The following is a 23,036-nucleotide window of genomic DNA, read 5'->3' as shown; positions in this document are numbered from 1 at the left end:
AGACTGAATTACCCTGTGTTTTACCCAGTTCCCCTCTGAGCTGGAGAGGAGTCTCACTTCCTTTTGATGGGAATGTAAAGAGGGTAGAGAATGAAGTAGATGTCAGATTGCTAGACTGGCTGCAAATAGTTTTCTTAGATCAAAAACACTCATGGCAATTTTCTGAATACATATAAAGTCAGAGGAATATTCCTAGAAAGGAATATTCCAAAATATTCCAGAATGGAATATTCATATTCCATTCAATGTCCATAATAATAGTCTAAGCAGATTTTTCAATATGCCTCTCAACTTTTCAAACATTGCCATACATGTGATTGCTTTTGCAGGCCCTCTGAAAGCAGCCCTACTGGGAGTCACTTGTACTGCTGCTATCCAGGGTGGCAACAAACCATGAGACCATCTTTTTGGGCTGTGATCAGGAGGTGGTGTTCTATGTCCTGAGCCATGGACAGGCAGATCTATTCACCCACACTGTATTTTTAAGGTGTGTCTTTGAGGGCTTTCAGGAAGGTGATGTGAATAAAACTAAACCAATGAATGGAAAAAACCCAAAACCTTAGCCCAGGAAAAGGATGCTGTTCACTAATAAAATACTGTAAGGTGTGACTTTGGAGGTTGAAGCACTATCAGTGACATACTTTTCAAAAAGGTGAATGGTGAGCTATGCTGACTGTAGAAGAAGCAACTTCACAATACTTCTGCAATAGGAATAGGACTACAGGGAACAGTATAGTAAGGTAAGAAAAATCACCTGATTTTAGGAGATTTATTTCCCCTGAAGAAAAGCTAAGATTTGCTCTTGAAGAGTCAAGTGAAATGCTGCTTGTAGCAAAAGTTCTGCTCTCCTTTTGCATGCCTGCTCCTTTCTTAGGTTAACCAGCACTGCTATTAATGCTAGTCTCTCCTGGGAGCTGTGTATTTATACTTGAAGTTTTTCCACAGTAACGTCGAGAATTAAATCTCTTATGGATTATATTGACTTAAATTGCATGAATATAGGTAAAAAAATATAGGCTCTTGTTCCATGAAGATTTTAAACACCATGAAATCCAGCACCAAGTCATTAGCTGACTAGTTTGTAACAGCTGAGGACCAAAAATCTATGATCACCTGTTTGCTTATGATGTTCTCTGTTTTGATTCTTCTTGGAGGTGTGTAACAAATGGCTCTTTGGGATGGGATAACCTCTGTGTTCCATGTTTGTACAGCACTTAGAATATTTGTTTCATTACTGGACCTCTGAGGATCTTCAGCCACTCAAATAAAGGGGGGGAAGAAAAAAAAATATTGTTTTGTTGTTGGATTTAGTGTGCCTTTCAATGCAAACATACACTAAATGAAATCTGGACAGAAGTTTGGTTCTTTGGTCTTGCTGTTAATTTCCAAATGTGGCCAAAGAAACTGCTTAGGGCTTGACCCTGCAAGGTGCTGAGCACGTCTGGGATCTGCAAACGTTGCTCAATACAGAACACAGGTTCTTTTCTCTAAAAAACTTGTTGCATTTAGACATAGACAGCTTGGAGTTCTCTGAAATGACAATCATTTTGGAAGAGACATAAATGACCACTGGCTTTTGCAACATTGGCTCTTTGGAAACATTCTCTTTGAATAATGTTAAAAGCCATCCCAGTTTCTGTAATTTAGCTCATCTCTATCATCAGCACCAATAAAAGAAACCTCTACAGATTCCAGACTCACCAGGACCTTGCTGGCATTATGCTTAGAGCCAAGTACCTTATAAATGACTGTTGATCTCAACAAGTGTGTATGTCCTTGCAGGGTGTTTGCATGTGTGCCAAACTGGCACAAGTTGTGAAGAGCTTCAGATACTGCCATTATACTTGCATTTATATCTATCAAAATTGCTACCAAAGTTGCACTGGCAGATAAAATCATGCAGCATCTAAGAGGTTACCCAGGTGTGATCTATTAATAGAGATAAATGGTCCAGGAATTAAGTTGTATTATTGACTTATTCCTTAAAGATGGAACACTCTCTTCTATAGCTATAGAGAAGGGAAAGAAAGGTATCACAGCCTTTGTAATACCCCTATGATATGAATTCATCCTGCCTCAGAAGCGTAAAAATTTGCAAGTGAGAGGAGAGCAAAGATGCTGTTTCTGTGCTTTTAGGTTGATATTTTCCCTTTTTGCATGTTTGCAGGATCACCATCTACATAAATGACCTGGCAAACACCTAAAGCTATAGTCAAAACCTGTTTTTTGTATTGCACAATGAAATGTTGTATTTCATTTCTCCTGTAAGATACTTTATAATTTTCCAGAGTGTCTTAGCCAGCTTTTGGCTCCTAGCAATTACTTTTAATAACTGAGACCAACCAGGAGGATGTTGTCTTCTTCTGTAGCTTAGGCATGAGGTATGATAGATCACCTTGTTACTGTCAAAGAATGGATTTTTTCACTCTATCGGCAACATGTTTAATCCTGGATCTTGTTACCCTGCTCTGCCTCTGCTACTGTTTGCTGGAACAGAAAGAGGAGAGGGAAGAGGAATTTTTCCTTTTAATGGTTCGTTTAGTCAGTTTTATTGAGAGGTAAAAAACCCTTTTGGTTCTATTTGAAAATTGATTCTGCAAATTGATTGACACATTACTGGAAGAACAAATAGTAAAATATAGGGTTGCTTGTCTATATCTGACAATGTGGATTTCTTGTGAAAAATTGAAGCACTGGATAGCACCCAAATGTAAAATCTTGTGCTGGCTAAAATGAAGTGTTCTTAAAATTGCTTTCATCTGGTGTGTTACAAGTAGAGCTTTTGGCTGTAGGCTGAAAGGGCTAAAGGTTCAGTCTCATTCAGACAATCATTTGGTGAGATTGCAACCCCTCATGTTTATAGTTTCTAGATGAAACCATCCTCTTCAATTAGGACTTGATTATCTTTTCAAATCAGTTTTGTGTAAGGGAAACACCACTTCTTTCATCCAGTGGTTTAGCCAGGGAAATACCCTGATTCTCCCCTTTTTCCTGCTCCCGTGGCAGGTTTTATGTGACCAGCTTTTAGCAGGACCCATGCTGATAGTCCTTGCTGTGTGTAATTCGCAGGGCTGGAGGGTTTTGTCACTAGGTCCTGCTTTCCCTAAGGACCTGTTGCACAGTGTCATTCTGGGAGCAAAATGTCGATAGGATGATCCCTCTGCTCCCCCTGCCTAGTCTGCTCTGCAGGGCTCTGCCATGCCAGGGGCCTGTGGCTGCATCAGGCAGTGCCAGCCCCTCGCTCCAGACCTTGCACTGCCACCACTGTGATCCTGCTTTCTCACAGAGTCTTGTTTGTTTTCATTCTGGCTGAAATATCCTGGACAGTGTCTTTGGGAACATGGGGCTTGGGATGGTCATGAGTTTTTGTTTGAATGTAAGAGGTTTATTTTTTGGGGTATATCTCTTCTGTGGTTAAAGGTGTGATGGCAGCTGCGAGGATGGAGCAGAGATGGTACCTTTGGTTAGGCTGCTGTTCCCCAAAATCCCACTGTCAAGAAGGCTGAATAAGATTTTATGACAGCTTAGATCCAATTAATTTTATTTTGGAGTAATGCAATGCTGCATTTTAGTAAAAATAACCAGTTTCATGTAACTGTTTGTGAAGGATGGGCTTGTCCTGATGGCATGTGTCACCAATTCCAGAGGCACTTGGACTCCAAAGCCAGGCTCATACTGCATCTCATGAGTTGCTGGAAAAGTTTCAGATCCAAATGTATCCCACAAAGACAGTGCTTGAAGACTAGGATGTGAATTTTCCCATTCTGGCCTATTGCTATCAAATTTTGTAAAAATTCCAGAGCAGAAGTTGCTATATATTTTTTCAGATTCTTTTCAGACCCTGTGCTTAGACTATGGAGTGTGTTGCTTTTTTAAATGGTAAGTCTACGATTCCACAATTTTTGGCTGTGTAAGCCACCTCCGGCTCTGTGCAACAGGATGGTGGGCTCTCTTTGGTGTGTTGATGTGCACATATGGTACATAGACAGTTGGTGAATTCTAAAGGAATGACCTTCAGGACTGACATTCTTCTATATTTTCATGTTTTTGTCATGCTGTGGTGGGTTTGTTCATTCCTCTTTCCTCTCCTCTGAGTGAAAAACTCTGCAGTCTTCCAGACAGCGTCTCTCTCTCTCTCTCTCACTCACTCAGTCAGACCATCTGTTCCCAGATTACAGATTTCTCTGCATGAGTACCAGGTAACAGACGTGACTTCGCCCAATAACTACAGCAAAAAAGGCTTTCACACACTCTCCACAATCTGTGAACATATGATCAGTCTAGGATAACATGTCGTGCCAAACACACACCAGAGACATTTATATGCAGTAACAGAATGAACCCTGAAATCAGGTACTTGGCAACCCCAAACCTGATGTTTCCTCTGCGTGTTTTGAAAAGAGGCTTCTGTGCCTGCAAGAAAGTCTGTGTTCCTGCCCTGGTGCCTTTTTTTCAGGGGATGGAAGCATAAAATCCTTCTCTCCAGTTTTGTTTAAAGGGAAGCTGGTAACGTCTCCCTGCCCCATGTCAGTCCTTGAGGTTGGTGTGGGAACAAGGTCTCTGTCTCTACTGGCAGCTCAATAATGAGCATTTGCCAAGTGATGGGAAACACCAGAAAGGACATTTTATCCATCTTTTATCATCCTCACTGGATTCTACCCATTTTGGGAGTACGATATAGAGACAGACTGATATCCTACACACAAGTGTGTGTATATCTATAATTGTATATCTGAGCTCTTTTATCCCCTCTCCCATTGTCACATCAGTTCTCAAAGGACCATAATGAGACTGAATATTAAAGCAGGGTTATTTTACTGGAGGGAGCTGCTGCTCACTCTAATGACAATTGAACACTTGCCTCAAGCCCGTACTGCTCTTTTTTAAATTTATTTTCTGTAATGGTTGAAAAGTTATGGAGCTGGCTTGAAGCTCAGGCACCATGTGTGGGTACCAAAGACAGATAAAGTACAAAGCAGCAGTTTGTTGAGCTATCATGTGATCTGTGGGCCAAGGTTGGTCTTTATCTCCGCTGCAGGGTACGTACTGCAACATATTCCAACAAACTGGTAATATATTTATTTTTTGATAAGTAGATGCGTGTGTTAAATGTCTCATGTTAGTCTTGTGTTCTCCAGGGACTTGAAATCAGAAAAAGGTCTTAGACAAATTAGTACCCAGGAGAAACAGCAACAGAAGTTGGAAGGGAATTTATGGGTAAATTTTCTTCTTAGATGTCTTTTACAGTATTATTTACTATCCTTTGGATTTCTGATCAGAAAAGTAATTGGTTATCTGCTACATAGCACTACATGAAAAAATACTTTGAGCAGCTCAAGACCTGAGTACCAAGATTTTTCACAACAGTGAGAGAACCTCAACAGATTGCATCTATTTGTGCACTAGCAACTACAGAAACGAAACTATAAAATGATGTTCAAAGACTTGGGATGCATTTATGTATTCACTTATTATTAACCTGCCTCATATGTCCCTGCTTGAGTGTTGGTTTCCAAGAGCCAACATCCATTATCAGGGTTACAATATGAAAAACAAAAGTGGAAGAACAGTATTTTGAGAAGTCTCAGTCTTGGAAAAAGACTACTTCTTCTTTCACATGGTGCAAACACAGGAGATAAAGATGCTGTTATGTGTCTGATGGGTATGGTCTAGGACAAAAGAGAGTAAGTGTGTACAAATTGCAATCTGTGTGTGCGCTGTTGCTGTGTGCATAACTGGGAACCCATACTCACTGCTGTATGTTTAATTAAGGGGCATGCTGGTGTTGGGATGAGCGTGCATGTCTTCTGAGTGCTTACAAATGAATATGCTCATTTAGCAGACATCATCATTTACTGTGCTGTGTTGTGTCTCAAATGCACAAATCTAATAAGGCGTTGTTGGTGTAAAGGCTTTACTTTATGTTTTACAGTACAGGTAACTTTTATCGCCATTCCATTTGTCCATAAGTTACCATCAAGCTCACAGCTAAAATATGACTTTGGTTTGATGTTTGAGAGACATTTGCCACACTGAAACAGTTCCTTTTGTGATTTTGTCCTGTTTACTGAGCAGTTGTTTTTGTGCTGACTAACAGCTCCTACTGGATCCTAAAGAGGATTTCATACATGTAGGAGATGCAGTAGGGTGAGTAAGTGGAGTTTGACCTCACATTTCCTCACGCTGTTATGATGTTTTAGCTATTCAGTACTGCTTGGGCTTCACTAAGAAATCAGAAAAGGGTTTTCTCAGAGTTTGGGCAGAGCCCCCGAGCCCTGGTGTGGGACTGTCTGATCCATGTGTGTGTGTGTGTGTACATGGGGGGTGCAGGGCTGAGCTCAGGACACGGTAGTGCCCTGTGTCACTGGGGTACGCCAAAGGAAGTTCTTCCTCTGCTTTCCTCTCTCCAAAACAGGGATCATTTTCCCAGGGAGTTTGGAATTGTTTCTTGAGCCCAGGGGTAAAGTGTACAATGCACTGTGTTTCTGGTACACAGCACAGGAAAACTTGTATATTCTGGCTTTTGGCGAAGGTAATTCTCTTGTGCAATCACAGCAGCAAACTGAGCACACAGACAATATTTGAGAGCAAAATGCAGTAGACTTAAACAAATGAGAGGATTTTGACTGTAAATAATTCATTCGTTGCTATTCTTTCCTGAAAGATTAGCTCCCAATTTGGAGGAAATCTCCATCTATCCAAGCCCCCTCCTCTCTCTGCTTTTGAGAAAATGGGAAAAACAATCATTTAAACTGTGGAGTGGTAATATCTTTGTCAGAAGAATTGCTATGTTCTGAAGATCAGAATGATCTGGGTGTGATTACCTCTGTGAAGATTTACATTTTCAGCATTAGGCAGAAGGTGTTAAATAAATGTTGACTCAGGCTTCTGCATTTTCTGTCTAATTTCCCACATCTTAATTCTTTACTTTGGGCAACTGCTTCTGAAACTTGGAACTAAATCTTCATTTTAATGTTCTTTTTTTTGCACTTCTTTCACTGCTTCATTCACATCTTTCTGCTTTAATGCTACAATAGTGTGTGGGAGGATTAGTTACACTGATTAAAAAAAATAAAAAATAGAGCAAGAATGAATTAATCTACAAGCCAGACACCTTCATTAAGCAAAGTAGGGAGAATAATATATATAATTAGCAAGACTTCTGCTTACTGTATGCTCTAATGTAATATATTAGCCATCTCATTATTTTAAAATATTAATTGCCTTGAAATTGTTAGCTACTGTTGGTAATAGCCAATTAGGGCTACTCTTAAAAGGCAGCTATTTACTGCTAATAATTAAATTTTAGAAAATCGGAGTCCTTAGCCACATTTGCTTTCATACTTCTTTTTATTTATTCCTTTTCAGAATCCATAATTCATGTCCCCCTATAAAACAGAAGGACAAAGAGAGACAAACCCATGTTCCATAAAAGGTATTACATCGGTAAAAAATAAGAGCAAAAGATCTTTTTTTCTCCTCCTTTTTGATAATATGAGTGCACAAATACTCAGTAAAACATGTGGTGGAGTGGAAGCCCATCTGTTTACTGCTCTCTGCAGTGCTCTTTGCATTGTGCCTATACTCCTAAGAAACATGATTGATACCAGCACAGCCTCTGGCTTATTCCTGGAAGTATTTTTTTAATTTATTGTTAATGTTCTCAGAACAGTGAATTGCAGAGATCACATTCCTGTTTGCTAAGCTCCTGTTCTGCAAGATCTGTCCTCCTGTTTCGCTTTAATTTAAAATTTTGCATCCATTTTCTTCCATGTTATTATAAATGAACATATAGTTCATAGCATGGGGGGAGGAAGAGGGGTGGGGAAGGGATAGAAAAAGATAATTTTTTTCTTTGACATTTACTTTTCAATATAAAAAGGGATATACAGAAATGCCCAACTGTGACTGAAAGCTCTTGCAGCTATGAAGACTGTAGATCATGTGTTCTTTTTCCCTGTCATAGCTGGACGTTTACAGAACCTACAGAGAGGACAGAGGCAAATATTCCTGGAATAACAGAAATATGAGTTGTTCTGTCATTTTGCCCTTGCTGGTGTGCTTGTCCTGAGCAGCAGGATGTGACATCTCCCTGAAACAAGGACATGATGGATATAGGAACTTCAGCACTTCCCCAGTTCTCCATGTCAGTGTGATGCTCATTTAGTATCTCCTATCTATAACTTCATCGTGTTGAGATTCCCAGGGAAACGTAGGGAACTGGGGGCTGCTAATGAGCTTCCAACTCTCCTTAGGCCTTTCACAGCACCCTAGATGGCAGTCCCTCACACAGGTAGCTGTAGCTCTCAGGGTCCCCATGGCCATGCCTACAGATCCCCAGTGAGCAAATCAGATTCAGCAGAAACCCATAAGCAGCTGGTACTTCAGCGGCCCAGTCTTGTCTTGGTTGAAATGAGCACAATCTGTTAAATAATCAGAGATGCTTCCACTTACATTTAGGCTGTGATCCACTGACTGTTATCTGATTGTGTTGACTAAAAATGAAAAGGAAATGAAAACTATTCATACCATGGTCGATTTTGATGGAATGTAACCCGTGCTTTACAAATCTATCGGAGGTCTTTGAAGAGGTTGACAAGGAAGTGAATAAGGGTGAGAAAGTTACTGTACTTGTATTTCTGAAAGACTTTTGATAAAGTCCAGTGCCAAAGACCTTTAAGGGAAACCAAGAAAATACGCAATGGATCTCATTGCTGGGGTTCTGCAGAATCTGTGCTCAGGTCTGTCCTGGTAAACCTACCATAAACTCCTGGGACAAGTAGATGAACAGAGGTGAGAAAGTTTGAGGATAATAGGAAGTTGGTTATTCAGGGTAGTAAACATGAAGATCACCCATGAGGAAGCACAGAAGTACCTCAGGAGACTGTGTAGGCAAATAAAATTTAATATGCATAGATCTAAACTGATGTGTGTGGGAAAAACGAATCCTAAATTCACATACAAAATTACAGGCTCTGAGCTGACCATTATGACTCAGGATCACAATCTTGGGATTATAATAGTTTGTTCCATGAAAACATTGTCTCAGTGCTGAGAGGCAGCCAAAACATTAACCAAATGCTAAGTGAGAAAAAAAACTAGAAAGCAACTCTGTGAATCAGTGTTCACCCACGTGTTGAAGAGTGTACTTTCATCTTAAATAGAATATTGTACAACTGGGAGATGTTCACAGGAGTCCAAAATGGGTGGAAGTACTTCCACAGCAGGAACAGTCTGCATACACTCGGGCTGCTCAGTTTAAAAGGCAGTTGATAGTCCTATAAATTGATGAGCAGAATGGGCAAAGTTGGATTTTTGCCGTCTCTCCCAATGCAAAAGCTCAGAACCATCGAATGGAGTTCACAGGAGCCAAGCTCAAAAGAAACCAAATGAAGTTTGGTTTCCTTGTGCAGAAGACACTAGATGTGTAGCTTTTTCCAAAGGACATGGGGCTGCTCTAAGCCTGCATGGGTTCAAGGAGAGACTGCACAACTCTATGGATGAGAAATTTAGTAACAATTATTAAATTGCAGAAACTGCAACCACTCAGAAAATAGGTGCAGTTAAAAATAGTTGTTCTGTGGGACGACCTGTGGGGACTGCCATACATACATGTCTTCTTTCTGCTTTTCCCTGCTCAGCTCTTAGAAACCCTGCTGGAGACAAATCCTGGGCTCGGTGCACATTTGGTGTGATCAGCTGTGGCTCTCAGTATTCTAACACTCATCATGTGCCTCACTGGTGTCAGGAGAGATTTGGGCTGTGTACTAATGGCTGTGGAGGTGAGACACTTTTCTTTCTTTCCCATTCTTTTATGCAGTGATATGTATCTGTTGTTTAGCCACCAGATGATCGCCTGGTTCTTAACTGACCAAACCTGCCTTGCCAGAAAAAGCACAATTTTAAACTATGCTCTAAAAAATGAGAAATCTCTGCTGTGTTGGGCAAAGCTGCAGAAAGCAACTGTAATGGTTGACAGATCTGTGAGACCCAGAGTCTTACATATCCCAGAACAAATCAAAAAATCATTTGTATTGACCATGAGGAAAAGCTATCAGAAATTGTGATAGTATTTCCTTCATTGTGAATTTATTTTTTGTAGCTCCTAGATAGACAGAAGAAGAAGTCTAGCTTCTGCAAAAATGAAGTTACAAAATAAGTTACACAAAGCTGTAGGAAGATCAGCTCTGATTGCTCACCAGTGACTTCCTAATTTATAGCAATATTCTGCTACAGCAGAATGAAAATTGACTTTTTAAAGTACAAATCCCAAGGAAGGACAGCGTGTAAACTGTACTACTGGTGCAGGAACTGTGCTGGCAGTGATGGAAGCAGCGTTGCTATTGTGGTTCAGAGGAAGCAGCACAGACGTGGCTGTGCAGCTGAGCATTGGCAGCAAATTAAAACTCATTATCACTAGTTCAGCTGCTTGGACACAAAAGCTCTCTTGCCCTGTGAGTGGCTGAGTCCTTCCTGATTGCTCCAGAGAGGAAATACAAGAACAGACACCTTCTTGTACTCTCAAGTTTCTGATGATCTGGATGGTGGAGGATAAGACTATACTGCCCAAGCTTGGGTTCTCCTACACTCATAATATTTTGGACTGTGTTTTATCATTGTCCCAGTAAAAGAGGATTATTTTATGACATCTAATGTGGGATTGGTAAACATCAAGCAAAACAATTTTTAAATTTTCTAGCAGAAGGACTTCAAATTATATGCACAAATGTGATGACTACATCCATGTGCATTAAATAATTTTATATCAGCCTAGAAAGGTTTCACTATAATGTACTGATTTGACATATACAAAAAAAAGATCTAGAGGTTTTCACATCAGTAGATTCAAAAATTATTTTCTGATATTAAATATACTGCATTCATTTTAAAACTAATTTCAGTATTACCTAATATAGATTTTCTTATATTTTCTATGCTGAAGGGTATTATGAAATTTGAGGTCAAATTATGGTTTAGAATGAAAGGAAATTTCAAAACATTGCAATTTTTCCCTAGAAAAGAAATGCAGGAATTTCATCAGCTGTATTTGAGCTGTTATAGAGCAGATGGATTTATACTTTTTCATGGTTTCTCTGTACAATCTCTTGTCTTATACGTGGCACTTATATACATACACAAATACATATACATGGTTGTCCTTTTTTTGTGTGTGTGTGGAAGAAGACTTCTTTTTATTCTGTATCTTTTACTTTTTTAGTACCATCAGTATTATAGTCAATGAAAACTACTTCACTTCACCCAAAGAAAGAGGAAATGCATTTTGTATGTGTGTCATGGAGGAATTGCTTTTTAATTAATCCCTTTAGCTTCAAAATTATTCAGACAGAGTTAAACTGAGCAGAATTAAATCTCTTCATATCTTATTTTCCTGCATATGCATTTTTTTTTTCATTATATGTTTTAAGGGTATGAAAAATAAGGATTTGTGGGTTTTTTAATTGATATTTTAGAATCCCAAATGTGAATTGTTTGATGTGAAATAACATGAAAAATATAGCTATTATGTTCCATTTCATTGTTAAATAACTTTAGAAGATTTGGGTTTGACCAGGTATACAGAATTTGTATAGTTCCTGTTAATTAATATTTGTTAATTTCTGCATTTTTAGTGGTTTAAAAGCTCAACTTCAGAAATTTTAGTTATGTTATAAATGTTAAGGGCCATGGATAGAGACATGGAAAGGTTTATGGTAAGAGGTGCTCATTTTCATGTGGTGAGTTGAGAAATGTTCTGAAAAAAAATTGACACTGGAATCATAAAAAACCACAATCACCAGATAGAATGAATTGATTGTAATTTCTAAGTGTGATTCTTTACATCTTGAACACAGAAATGAAAATGTCTCAAAAACTTACCCAACTGAAGGAAAAAAAAACAAAAAAAAATAATTAAATTATACAAAATAAATCACAGTGATTTGACTTATGGCACTCCAGTTGGAAACTGCCTGTCCTAAGGGAAGACATATCTGCCATGATACAAAATACATTATTAGAGGGGGTGTGCTTTAAGAAAAGACAGAGGGAACTTCCATTCAGTTCTGATTGTCATTGATGTGTTAGGAAAATTACAGATTACTGAGATATTTCATTAAAAAGAATTCTACCACTTGAAACATTATGATTTCTTGGCTAGCATAGGATTGCTTGCCTAGCTTTTAAGATCAGAAGAGATGACTGTAATCATCAGGTCTGACTCTATGAATAAAATGGGTCCCAGTGATTCACAAAATTATCCAAGCCACAAGTGGAGTGTAGCTTTTGGAAAAGTGCCCAGTCTTGAAAAGTGTATCAAAACACCAACAAAATAAAATGTCTGGACAATATTTGACACTTATATTCGAAGTGTCAAGGGGAGGCTAAAACGTTTTTTAAAAGGCCCAGTCTATTGTTTTGGGGATTTGTTTGTTTGTTTGTTTTATTTTAATGGTGGTGTCAGTTGGCTGTACTTGATGCCAGTAAAGTGTTATCATAAAAGAAAAGTGCAGGGAACATTCCAACCACCTTCCCAAAGATTCCTTAGCCCACCATAAAGTATTACCTTGGCCCTGACTTTTACCCCTTCTCTGAAATGTGCTCAGTTCCTTTTCTTAAGTGCTGGGACCCACTGGAGAATTAACCTCAGACACCACATCCCAAGCTTGAAATCAGTTGTAGGGAAAGCTGGGACTCCTGAAGAGTTCACTTCTGTGTTTAATTCAGAAGTCAAGGATGGATTTGAGTAACTTAATAAATATGTTGTTAAGGAAACCAAAATAGCACAGACCTCTTATGAAACACTTAAACAAAGGTTTACAAACTTTCTCCATAGAGATGGGACTGAGGCAGGCACTAAAATCTTGTAGGAGTTTTTTTATGCTCAAGGAATAAAACTGAAAAAAAAAAATAATTACAAATTCCTTCCACCCATGCCCAAATTTCCATGTGAAATAATTACAGTTCCTTCTTCCTTATAGTGGTATTTATCTTGTCTGTTTTATGATTTCTTCCCCTCCAAAGTTGGATATTATTCTCCATTACAAAAATAAATCCTGTAGCTGTTGTTATACTACCTCACAGGACAAATATTCATGCAAATAAAGGACAACCATCTTAAATTTCTTTGCTGTATGCTGTACTTTGTACTTTTGAGCAACAGGTAAGAGTTTGATCCTGTAATGGTCTGTCTCCTGCTTTCCAGGCTTCTAAATTTTAGTATGACATTTAGGCTTTCTTTCTGTCTTTCTTTCCCTGCCCTGCTGGGAAACAGGGATATCAGTATTCTAACAAAGTACTTTAAGAAAGGCAGATTTCAAACTAAAAACACCCACATTACCCAAACTACCTGTGTCCAATGAAACCAGTCATGTGTTTCAAAATTAGGACAGTGGAAGCCACAAAACATTTCAGTTCCCGTTCAGCTCCAGCCCACAAACACTTAATTCAAGTCCTTGAGTGAATACAAATTGCTTTCTTTGACTTTTACACATTGGAAAACCTGTTCTTAAAAACTGAAATGAATAACATTTCCAACTACATTCACTGATAAGAATCACTGATACTGTTTGTATATCCTCCTAGTAGATAGAAATACCTTTTCAGGAATCTGCCTGCCTATAACCTTCCTGAAGAACTGAAGCAGTGCTGTTTGCTGTCTGATATGGTGCACATGTGGTCCTAGACATGACCTTGTTACACTAACCTTTGTCATTTTTAGGAATAGTTACAGTCAAGTTGCGAGAGCTGTATGTAGGGAGTGGTCATATTTGTGAGTCAGACTTGGGGAATCAAGTGCTGCATTTTTGCAGCAGGCTTCTAGATTTGGTTGGGAAGGAATGGTACAACTTGTTGTGTATATTGTCCACCCAAATGTCACTGTGTAGCTAAAGCTGAATATTTAAGTGGGTTATATGTATTGTCACTTCACCCTGTGCCAACTGTTGCTACAGTGAGAGGCTGGAAGGCCTTTAATGGGAACTGAGATGTACCTCTGCACAGACTGCATCCAAAGAGAGGATGTATTACCTATTTCCAGAGGCATAACCTCTTCTCCTGACACTTAAGATTGGTTAAGTCTATGTCCAAAGTCCACTGTTTATTACCTAAAATGATATTCTACATGGCTTTGAAGCCTGTTACAAGGATTAAAATGACAAATTATCTTCTTGGCATCTAGTGGGTTATTACACTGTTTTTATCTGTGAACAAAGCAAACAGGTTTCAAGTTAGCATCAAAGACGCATGATTTTGAGATACCAAACAGTTTGCTCATGGTCCTGCTGATGCAATGGATCACATTTACCCTGTGGAAATATTAATATAGATATCATGTGACATCTTCTCTGTGACTCTTTGACCACTACTAAAGCACAGTACTTTGTTGTGTCATCCCACACCCATTTGTCAACCATACATAATTGATTAGGCTACTGTAACATTTTTATTCTGCACATGAAGTTCTCTCCTCAGCAATCTCTCCCTTCCAAAATCTACATTCATCATTAATTACAAAATCAATGGGAGAGATGTTCTGGACATATACAATTGATAGCTTCCCCCTTCAGATTAGCATAACCTCCCAATTCATTACGTGGAGTGAATAATACAGTTGCTGCCACCATGAAAAGGGGCAGGTCACCTGCTGTAAATTTCTTAACAAAATGTGCTGTCATGTGCCTTTTCACTTGCTGAGTGTTTACTGTGTGTTTGGAGGAGTCCATCTTCCTTCTGAGCCCAGATTTGTCTCTTCTCTTTTGGCAAAGCAACAATCATGATTTTAAACAACTAAATGCTTAAATGTTGAAAGACTGAGAGGTTCCTCTTGAAAGCTGCAGTGATTAAACTGAATACTGCATAGCACTGAGACTGTAACTATGAATAAGATATTAAAAAAAGATGAAAGGATTGAAAAATTTGGTCCCTCTAAACCCAGTGATGTTTCTTGCATGAGAAAGGTGATGGGAATTTAGGCCACAGTGTGCATACTTTCCTGTGTTTTAGCATATTAAAACATTGATATCCCCCAGATTTTTTTTCCCACTCTGTACTATTTTAGGATTAGAGTCTTCCATTCCTCTTTTCTCAAAGAAAATATGCTTTCAGTCACATTTTCCAAAATAGCCTCTGTGGCCTTTCAGTAGCTACCCACTTATACATTTACAAGTCATGTCAGTTACGAAATAGATGTAACATTTCCTGTAAGTCAGAAATGCAGCTGACATTAAATAAGTATTCCTTTAATAGATGGCTAGAAGAATAACATCTTTTTGGTTTTTTTTAAGATGACAATCAAGGATCAGATTCTGATATCACTGTCCGTGTTGTACCTTATTCCAGGAGCTTCACTAAAGTGAATGAGACACCTTAGGGAGTAAGGAAGTGGACAATCAGAGTAATCTTTACACTCTACCTGTCAGTGCAAAGACACTGGAATCTTTATGCTGAATAAAACTTATCACAAATTATATCTATGTATGAGGAATCTATATCTTTAATTATAAGATAAGAAGGATGATTTAGGCATTTAAATAAAGGGAATGTATGCTTGAAATTTCCATAAATATTAATGGAAATTTTATTGGAGTTTTAGGAGGAGTAAAACATCATTCCAAATTAATTAACTGCAAGAAAGCCCTTTACCTCAGCAGGATTTGAACCAGGTTTCAAGTGATTTAGTGACTTTAATGGACTTTATTCTAGGGATTATAAAATCATGCCTTGTAATGTTTAAATTGGAGTTATAAAACTAAAAGTATGAACTGAACTGAAACATTATTAGAAAATTGTCATCTGTAATAAATAAATTAGGGACAATACCTGAAGCAAGGCTAATACTAGTATTTACAACAAAATTCAAGCCAGACTATGAAAAAGAGTATTGATAGTTGTCTTCCTTGTTATTAAATTGTAGTATAATTTTCTATGTGTTAGGAGTGAATAGGATATACAGATAGTTACAAACATGCCCTAGACCAAAGATGTCTTCATCTAGTTTGGTATGAAGAGAAATTTATGATCTGATTTTATTAGCACTTCTGGATTGCCCCTTGAGCTAATTTTGCAATATCCCAATGTGATTACCATTCATGGGTTTTATTTAGATCTCAGTGAAGAAAATTACTGCAATCTCTTGCTCTTCATATGTACATTCTGAGTCAGATATTCCCCTCCAGAAAACTTTCCAATAGGATTTACTGGTGAAAATCCAATTGCAAAATCAAAGTCTTTTGTCTGTGGAAATGGTGATGTCTTTCAGCACAGAAAATAAGTGCAAAGTGCATTTAATGATTAAAGCTGTACTTTTAGTGGTACTTCCCTGTCCAATATATATTTCTATTATTTGCTTCAGTATTGTTTCTCATATTCCAAATCATGGGGTTTTCCTGTGTTTGTCAGCTCCTCAGTCATCTGGCAGGATTTCCTAGTTGTTATTTTCCAGTAGTCATAATTCCATGATAATACCACAATCCTTGCCAGAACCCCTTTGTCTCACTTTAAATAACTCTTCCACAGCCTTTTAGTGTGCTCTGCAAACCTCAGCCACCATCTATCTCATCTTTCCTGGCTTTCCCAAACTAGATACACAACTCTCATTACAACAGCACATGAAGAAAGGAAGGTGGATGAGCCTGATCTGAGATTTCTGCATAAATAAGGTTTTCTCAGCTAAATAGAGGCTCTAAACTTGCATACTATTGGCCTGTGTAACTAAATTTATGAAGTTTTCTAAAAGCACATTATTGACTTGTTTATCTGTGATTCAGTGTTGCTACATTTTATGATGTAAATGTGTACTTAGGAGCCTTTATAAAATGCAGATTATTGACCCAGTGCTATAAATATTTACTCACAGTTTTAAAACTCCAATGGTTTGACATATTTGTATGGCTATTCATTTTTAAAAAAGAAAATGCCACGGTAGTATATCTGTATTTGAAATTAAGAATAAAATGCTTAGAATTACCTCAAAAAGCTGTTAACAGTACTTTCAGAGCAATTTTAAACTTTACACATTGTGCATTTCTCTTATAGCCTAATGGGTTGCAAAATTTTATCTTTAAAATGTGATTTATTTTTTTTAATAGTAGGACAAAAAAAATTTAAATATGTTTCAATTCTAGAACTTGTTTTCTAAGTTTCAGCCCAGAGCAAAATTTTTATGGTTGAGTTACAAACCTCTGAAAATAGGGGTTTCTAATGGAAACACTGACACCACTTTAACTATAGCAGCACTGGCAGAGCAGTGTAATATACACTAGAAATAGAAAACAAGATTAGAGATGACATTTAGGACATGAGGCCTTCTCCAGGCTGTGGGAAAAATAACTGTGTTCTATTTTTTTCCACAGGCTGAAAAAGGCCTCCTGGTCTAAGTGTCATCCCTGATCTTATTTCTCATTCATACCATGCATTTAATTAACTCATTTTTTAATTATTATTGACAGCAATTTGTTGCAGTTTTAAGTACCAATCCATGTCTAAATTACAGCTTCCCTAGCTAGTGTATGTCAAGGTGGTGGGGAAAGTGCCAAGGAGACCCAGGACTTTGTTAATATTTCTGTGTCAAAGAACGACAGTCCCAGAGCTGGCTGGATCCTGGGGTAACCAGCCGTGCCAGAGGATGGATCAGGCAGGGGAGAGCCCCTCACACCCGTGCCAGACCAGGAACTGCAGCACTGTACACACATGCAAGCTGCTTTTTCCAAGGGCAGAGTAAAACTTGACAATCAAATACACTTACCCTGGGCTGTCTGGGAGCAGTAAGCAGGGTAGTCAGACACTCAGGTGCAATGACTTCCACCACCACTTCTGGAGCACATTTTCCACCACAGTTTAGCCTTGATCCAGGGTCCTGAGAACTGTAAATTGAGAACATGGCTGAACACTAAGAAATAATTTGGTAAGATGTGACTCTGGACTAGACTGCCTTCACCACAAAGCCACGTCAGGAAGATCTCTCCATCAGTGGGGCCTTCCACCAAAGGAGAGACTTGGTATCATTTCAGAAAGTTAGCTAAGCTCAAGGGTTAAGTTTTACATTTCTCCATGTTGAATTCTTTTTCCTTCCTTAGGCACCTTTCAACTTATAGCTGCTTCAGTTTTGTATTTACTGCACTACATGACAATTCCCTGTATACTTACAGGGCCTTTTAATGCCTACTGTGGAGCTACAGCACTGCTTTGCTGTGGTCTTGCAAGCTCTGTTCTCAGTGTGGGGTAAAAAGGAGTAATAAGCAAACTACCACTGTAGAACAAGTGCAATTGTAATTACTTCTTGCTCCCACCAGAATGCCACTAGGAGATCCCTATCCTAAGGATGACCAGACAGACAGAATGCATGTGTCCTGTCTATATTGGTAGAATTGTCAAGGTAGAAACTTGTGCTACGTTTAAATTGTATTTTCAGTACTCATCTGATCAATTCTTTTTATTGCTGTACTCACAATAGACAGAGATACTGGAAGTGACTGCTCATTCTCCAAAAAACATATTCTGCAAAGTCAGTAATAGAGGCAAATTTATTGCTAAAGCAATTTCCTAGTGAAGATGCTTCACTGTGAATGCTGGTATTAATGTAGGGATAAACATGACCTGTTCTGTGTGCACATGTAAGTAGGTGTATAATGCTGTCTATTTTGTTTGTATGCACAGTGTCTTCTTGGCAGGTAGTCTGCAGTCAGAAATTGCCAGCTGCTAAATGTTCAAGGAAGGATTATTTGAATTGCTCTCTACACTGTGGGAGAGTGGCCAGGATATCGCGTTTAATATAATCAATGGATTCAGTTCCGATAGCAAAGATGTAGGAAAACTTACTTACCTGTGAACATCTTTTGGATTTTAATTTTCAGAAAAAGAGGGAAATAATAATTGTTCTCTTTTGCACAAATGATACATCTTAAGCCAGAAAATTTGAAATATGAGTGATTTGATAAAGTTGAGCTTTCATGTGCATTTTCCTACAGGATTTTGCCATTGTTATTGGCACAATACTTTATCCTACTTCCTGTTCTTTATAGATCCAGGAAAATGTCATATACTTTCTTTAATTTTTACAAAACATAAACATTCTTTTAAAAATGTTCTTTCCTGTGGTTACATCTCTCACTGAACAGTACTTTTTGCATGTGCCAAATGCATGATGTAGTCATTTGACAAAAAGTAGCATGAAGATTTGAAGTGCCATTAGTTACTGGCACTGCTGTAACAGGCTGGTAACCACAGTACTTGTGCATAGGAAGCTGCTGGGAGACAGAATGTTCTTCCAAAAGCACCTTCTTGGTCATATAGGGCCGTGAGTGTGGGACATGAAGAATGGGTGGATCAAAAGTCTATGTTGGGAAAGCAGAAGTCTGCACTTCAGGCAATAGCTGTGCTAATCACTGAACATGGAATGGTGTTGTTCCAGGAGACGTGGTGAACCTACCTAATTAACAGTCATGTCAGAACACTGTGTTACACCAGCCACTGTGTCTCACTTGTGACAGTCTCCAGTCATATTTTTGGCTTAGAGAGCCAGACTAGGAGTTTCTGAGAAAAGATTCTCTAAACATAGAAGCTGCAAGGAGTTAATCTGAAAGAACTCTGTTAAAGCAGTGCAATGGAGTGAGTTGGCATTGATGATAATTTCACCTGATCCAGCCCAATGTGAGCCAGCATAACTCAGGTTTAAATGATTACATGAATTTCCATGCAAAAATTTAACTAAGCACACAATATTGCACCTTCTGTTACCCTGGCACAGCTCTGTGTACAGGCAATTCTATCCCACCCAAACTGAAAAAATAACCATGGCCTGCTGTTTGGTAGATCAGAGCAATGTATTTACAAAGCAAAGCTCATGGCTGGGGGGCATGGATCTGCAGTTTGCACGATCCCACCAGCCACATAGGTCCTTCACCAGGAAAAAAAATCATGTATTCTCTCTCTAGGCACAGGTAAGTGACCTTGGAAGGACTGTGGCAATAGGTCATATTAAGTCAGCACTAGGTCTTTTTCCTTGTTTGCTCTTGAAACATTTTATGTGATGATTCTGAACATACATGGTACTACTGTTCCCACTATCAGAGACAGCAGATTGACTATGTGCTGATAATGTGCAAGGGAAAGGAGGACATGGCAAAATCTGCCTAGGTTCAGCACCAGCTCTGATTTTCCAGCACACAAAAATCTAAAATTCATTGGTGAGAAATCAAGGAAAGCAAACCAGCCTACTTTGGCAGAATTTGCTGAAGCATAGGGAGACTAAAGTTGTGAGCTTCACACAGCTCTAGATCCAGCTTATGCAATTCCAGCAAAACTTCATGGCTTCATGCTGCATTTCTTCCTCTGAAAATCAGTGTTACTATTTCCTGGTGGTTTATTTCCTTCTTGTGTACCACAGAGAGGTGACAGTGGAAGCTCAGTTTCAGTGTGCATGCACAGCAGGTGAGATACCTTCTCCCAGCTGTAGGCCCTGTTCTGCATCACATTTTTCATAGGAGGCAATAGGAGGAACATTAAAATGCTAAACTGTGAAGATTTACAGCAACAGTTTTCTGTGATAACCTTACATTTATGCTAATTGGAAGCTGTTTGAAATATCATGCTGATATTGTAGTACTACTACACATAATACATTTTCATCTTACAGCTTGATGGGCATGTTGGTGGGAGTTGACTGAACGGATTTAGCAGGTGATGAAGTCAGCTTCCTCTAGACTCACCTTAGTTGCTTCCCCTCCTTGATGAACCTTTTCCTTTAAGTCACCCTGGGAAGCAGCACTACTGGGAAGCAGCTCCTCCTGCAAGAGATGAGCATTCATGTCATGACACTGCTGAGGATTCACAGTACATCTACACAGGTAATTCTGTCCTTCTTTTTTTCCTATATAGTCCCTTTGGATCAGGCTTTAAAGCTGACCATCAGTTATTCAACTTCTAGGTGCCCTCAGTCCACCAAGGTGTCCCCTCGAGTCTGAAGCTCCTGAGTGGCTGGAGTTGGCTCCTTACTACTTTAATTCTCTCTCATTTTCTGTGTCTTAGACACAGGGCACTGTGTCCTAGCACTGAGGGGAGTGGCAGGAGTTACAGCACCAAAACAAAGCCTGCATCCTATTGTGATCACAGGCCCTGAAAAACGTTCAGCTATGGTTTGTCCCTTTGTTTTGGACCTGCCAATCACATTGTGGGACCGAGATGCCTTGGGACAATGGGGACTTGGTCTTACTACAAATTTGTCCTAAGGGCCACTGAACAGCAGCTGGTCCCTGCCCTAACCTGGACGACAGATAAGCTGGTTTGAGTGGACCAGTGGCTGATTAGAAAGGACAAGCTGCAACACCTTCAAGCCCTCGTTCAAGAACAACTTTTAGCAAGACATATTTGTGCTTCTACCAGTCCCTGGAATTCCCCAGTGTTTGTGATCCAAAAAAGAAGTGGCAAGTGGCCACTTGCCACTCTGGAACAGGGATTTGAATCACATTTTCCCAGATGCCTTAGCCACTACCAAATAGGTTTGCAATGCTTCTTTGTCTGGTTCAGAGTCTGTTTTGTTACTCAGACCATGTCGAAATGCCCTGGCAGGAAGAGAGCCTGGCTCTCAGTCCAGGACTAACAGTCACCGGGTGCTCAGGGTTCTCTGCTGGTAAGGAAGATCATTCTCTGACTGAGAAGAATCTGCTGATTATTCTGAAATCCTCTCCCATTGCAGCAGACATGTGACTCCATTGAAAAGTTCACATCTGAGAAGACCCTGGGGAAGAAATACAGAGGTGCCTAAAGCCCTGCTCCATCCACTAACATCTCATTTCTTACCTAATCTCTTTGGTACCCTTTTCTAGAAATCTAATTCTCTGCACAGGTTCTTGGGGAAACCTTTCTTTAGCAAAGACAGCCAATGATCCAAAGTCTGTGATGCTGACCCTAAATATGTTTTTTCAGATGTTGCTGATGAGCTTTCCTATCTTCTTCATGTGCTGCTCATTGCAAATAGGGAGATGTTTCTCTTTGGTTTTAAGAAAATGCCTCTCTGATTTGCGAGTTAAACTATTAAAAAATAAAACTAAAATAAAGCTTGATATGTGTTGTCTGACAAAAGTCCCTAACTACATCAGGATTTTGTAATACTTTGATCAGAAAGAGGTTATAAATTCTTATAGTAAAACTGCTGTTTTACAGACAGAATATTGCCAAAAAAAGACACTGTTAACTTGTGGCTACTGGGAAATGCCAATTCCTGCAGTCTGGTCTCAGTCTTCCTTTAAACATTTGTTAGGGGAAATATGTTAAATTGATTAATTTCTGAAGTATAATAATAGCAGCAATATTATACCGTGGTGAAGGTTATTTTGCATAACTTTGAAACATTTGCAGAAGGCTCAACATTTGGTGTCTTAATAAGGATATATCTTCCCAGTAACAATTAGCAGTTTGTGTTGCCTGCTGCAGTAACTGCTACAGCAGTGAGGATCCCAGTGCCATGTTTCCCATGCAGAAGGTGCCATGTAGTGCCACCACCCTGGATGGGGTCAGTCTCAGGGTGCTGGCTGAGCAGCTGAGAGCTCATCTGTGACAAGTGGACAAGCAGTGTGACAGTCTCCATGCTAATGTGTCTGCAGGACTTTGCACAGGGGAAACAGGGCAATGGTGAGAGAGCAGCAGAATAAATCAAAGTGTGAAAGCAACTGCAGTCAAATGTCACACCCAAACAGTCAGGGACTTGGCAGGCTGCTTGGAAACAGGTTAGGTTACCTGTCAACATAGCATTTTCTTTCTACTGCTAGAGAATAATGTTATCTGAGGGTAACACCTAAGGAGCACAGAGGGTTGTTATAGAGACTTGACCCTCTAAACCCTTATTGTAGCAAATTATTCCATTGACGCAAATGGGAACACTCCTGTGAAAAAGATCTCTGTTACATTATCTAGTTCTTTAAATATTAAAGTTATCTATTAAGTACAGTTTTCTTGCACTTGTATACATATCTATACATCTTTAATAAAATGACGTTATTTGGGGGATCACAGTAACTGTTTAGGACTGTAGGATATAAATTCTC

General features: G+C 39.0%; 1 long non-coding RNA gene across 9 annotated transcripts in view; it reads left to right on the top strand.

Annotated features, from left to right (window-relative positions):
- LOC108643027 overlaps positions 1-21,963 on the top strand; it is a 121,914-nt gene extending 99,951 nt beyond the window's left edge. For 4 of the 9 annotated variants that reach the window (XR_003916090.1, XR_003916093.1, XR_003916089.1 and 1 more), the window contains 3 exons: positions 9,642-9,782; positions 20,630-20,840; positions 20,921-21,963. This is a non-coding gene — a long non-coding RNA (uncharacterized LOC108643027). Of the gene's footprint in view, positions 1-6,053; positions 6,148-7,368; positions 7,436-8,027; positions 8,147-9,641; positions 9,783-20,629; positions 20,841-20,920 lie in introns of those variants that run through there. The other 5 variants (XR_003916091.1, XR_003916088.1, XR_003916087.1 and 2 more) reach the window with 3 other exon arrangements.
- The last annotated feature ends 1,073 nt before the right edge of the window (positions 21,964-23,036 follow it).

This window comes from Manacus vitellinus, unplaced genomic scaffold, assembly GCF_001715985.3.
Source record: "Manacus vitellinus isolate BGI_N305 unplaced genomic scaffold, ASM171598v3 scaffold_49_pilon, whole genome shotgun sequence".
Lineage (NCBI taxonomy): Eukaryota > Metazoa > Chordata > Aves > Passeriformes > Pipridae > Manacus > Manacus vitellinus.
This window is presented reverse-complemented; position numbering and strand designations above follow the sequence as displayed.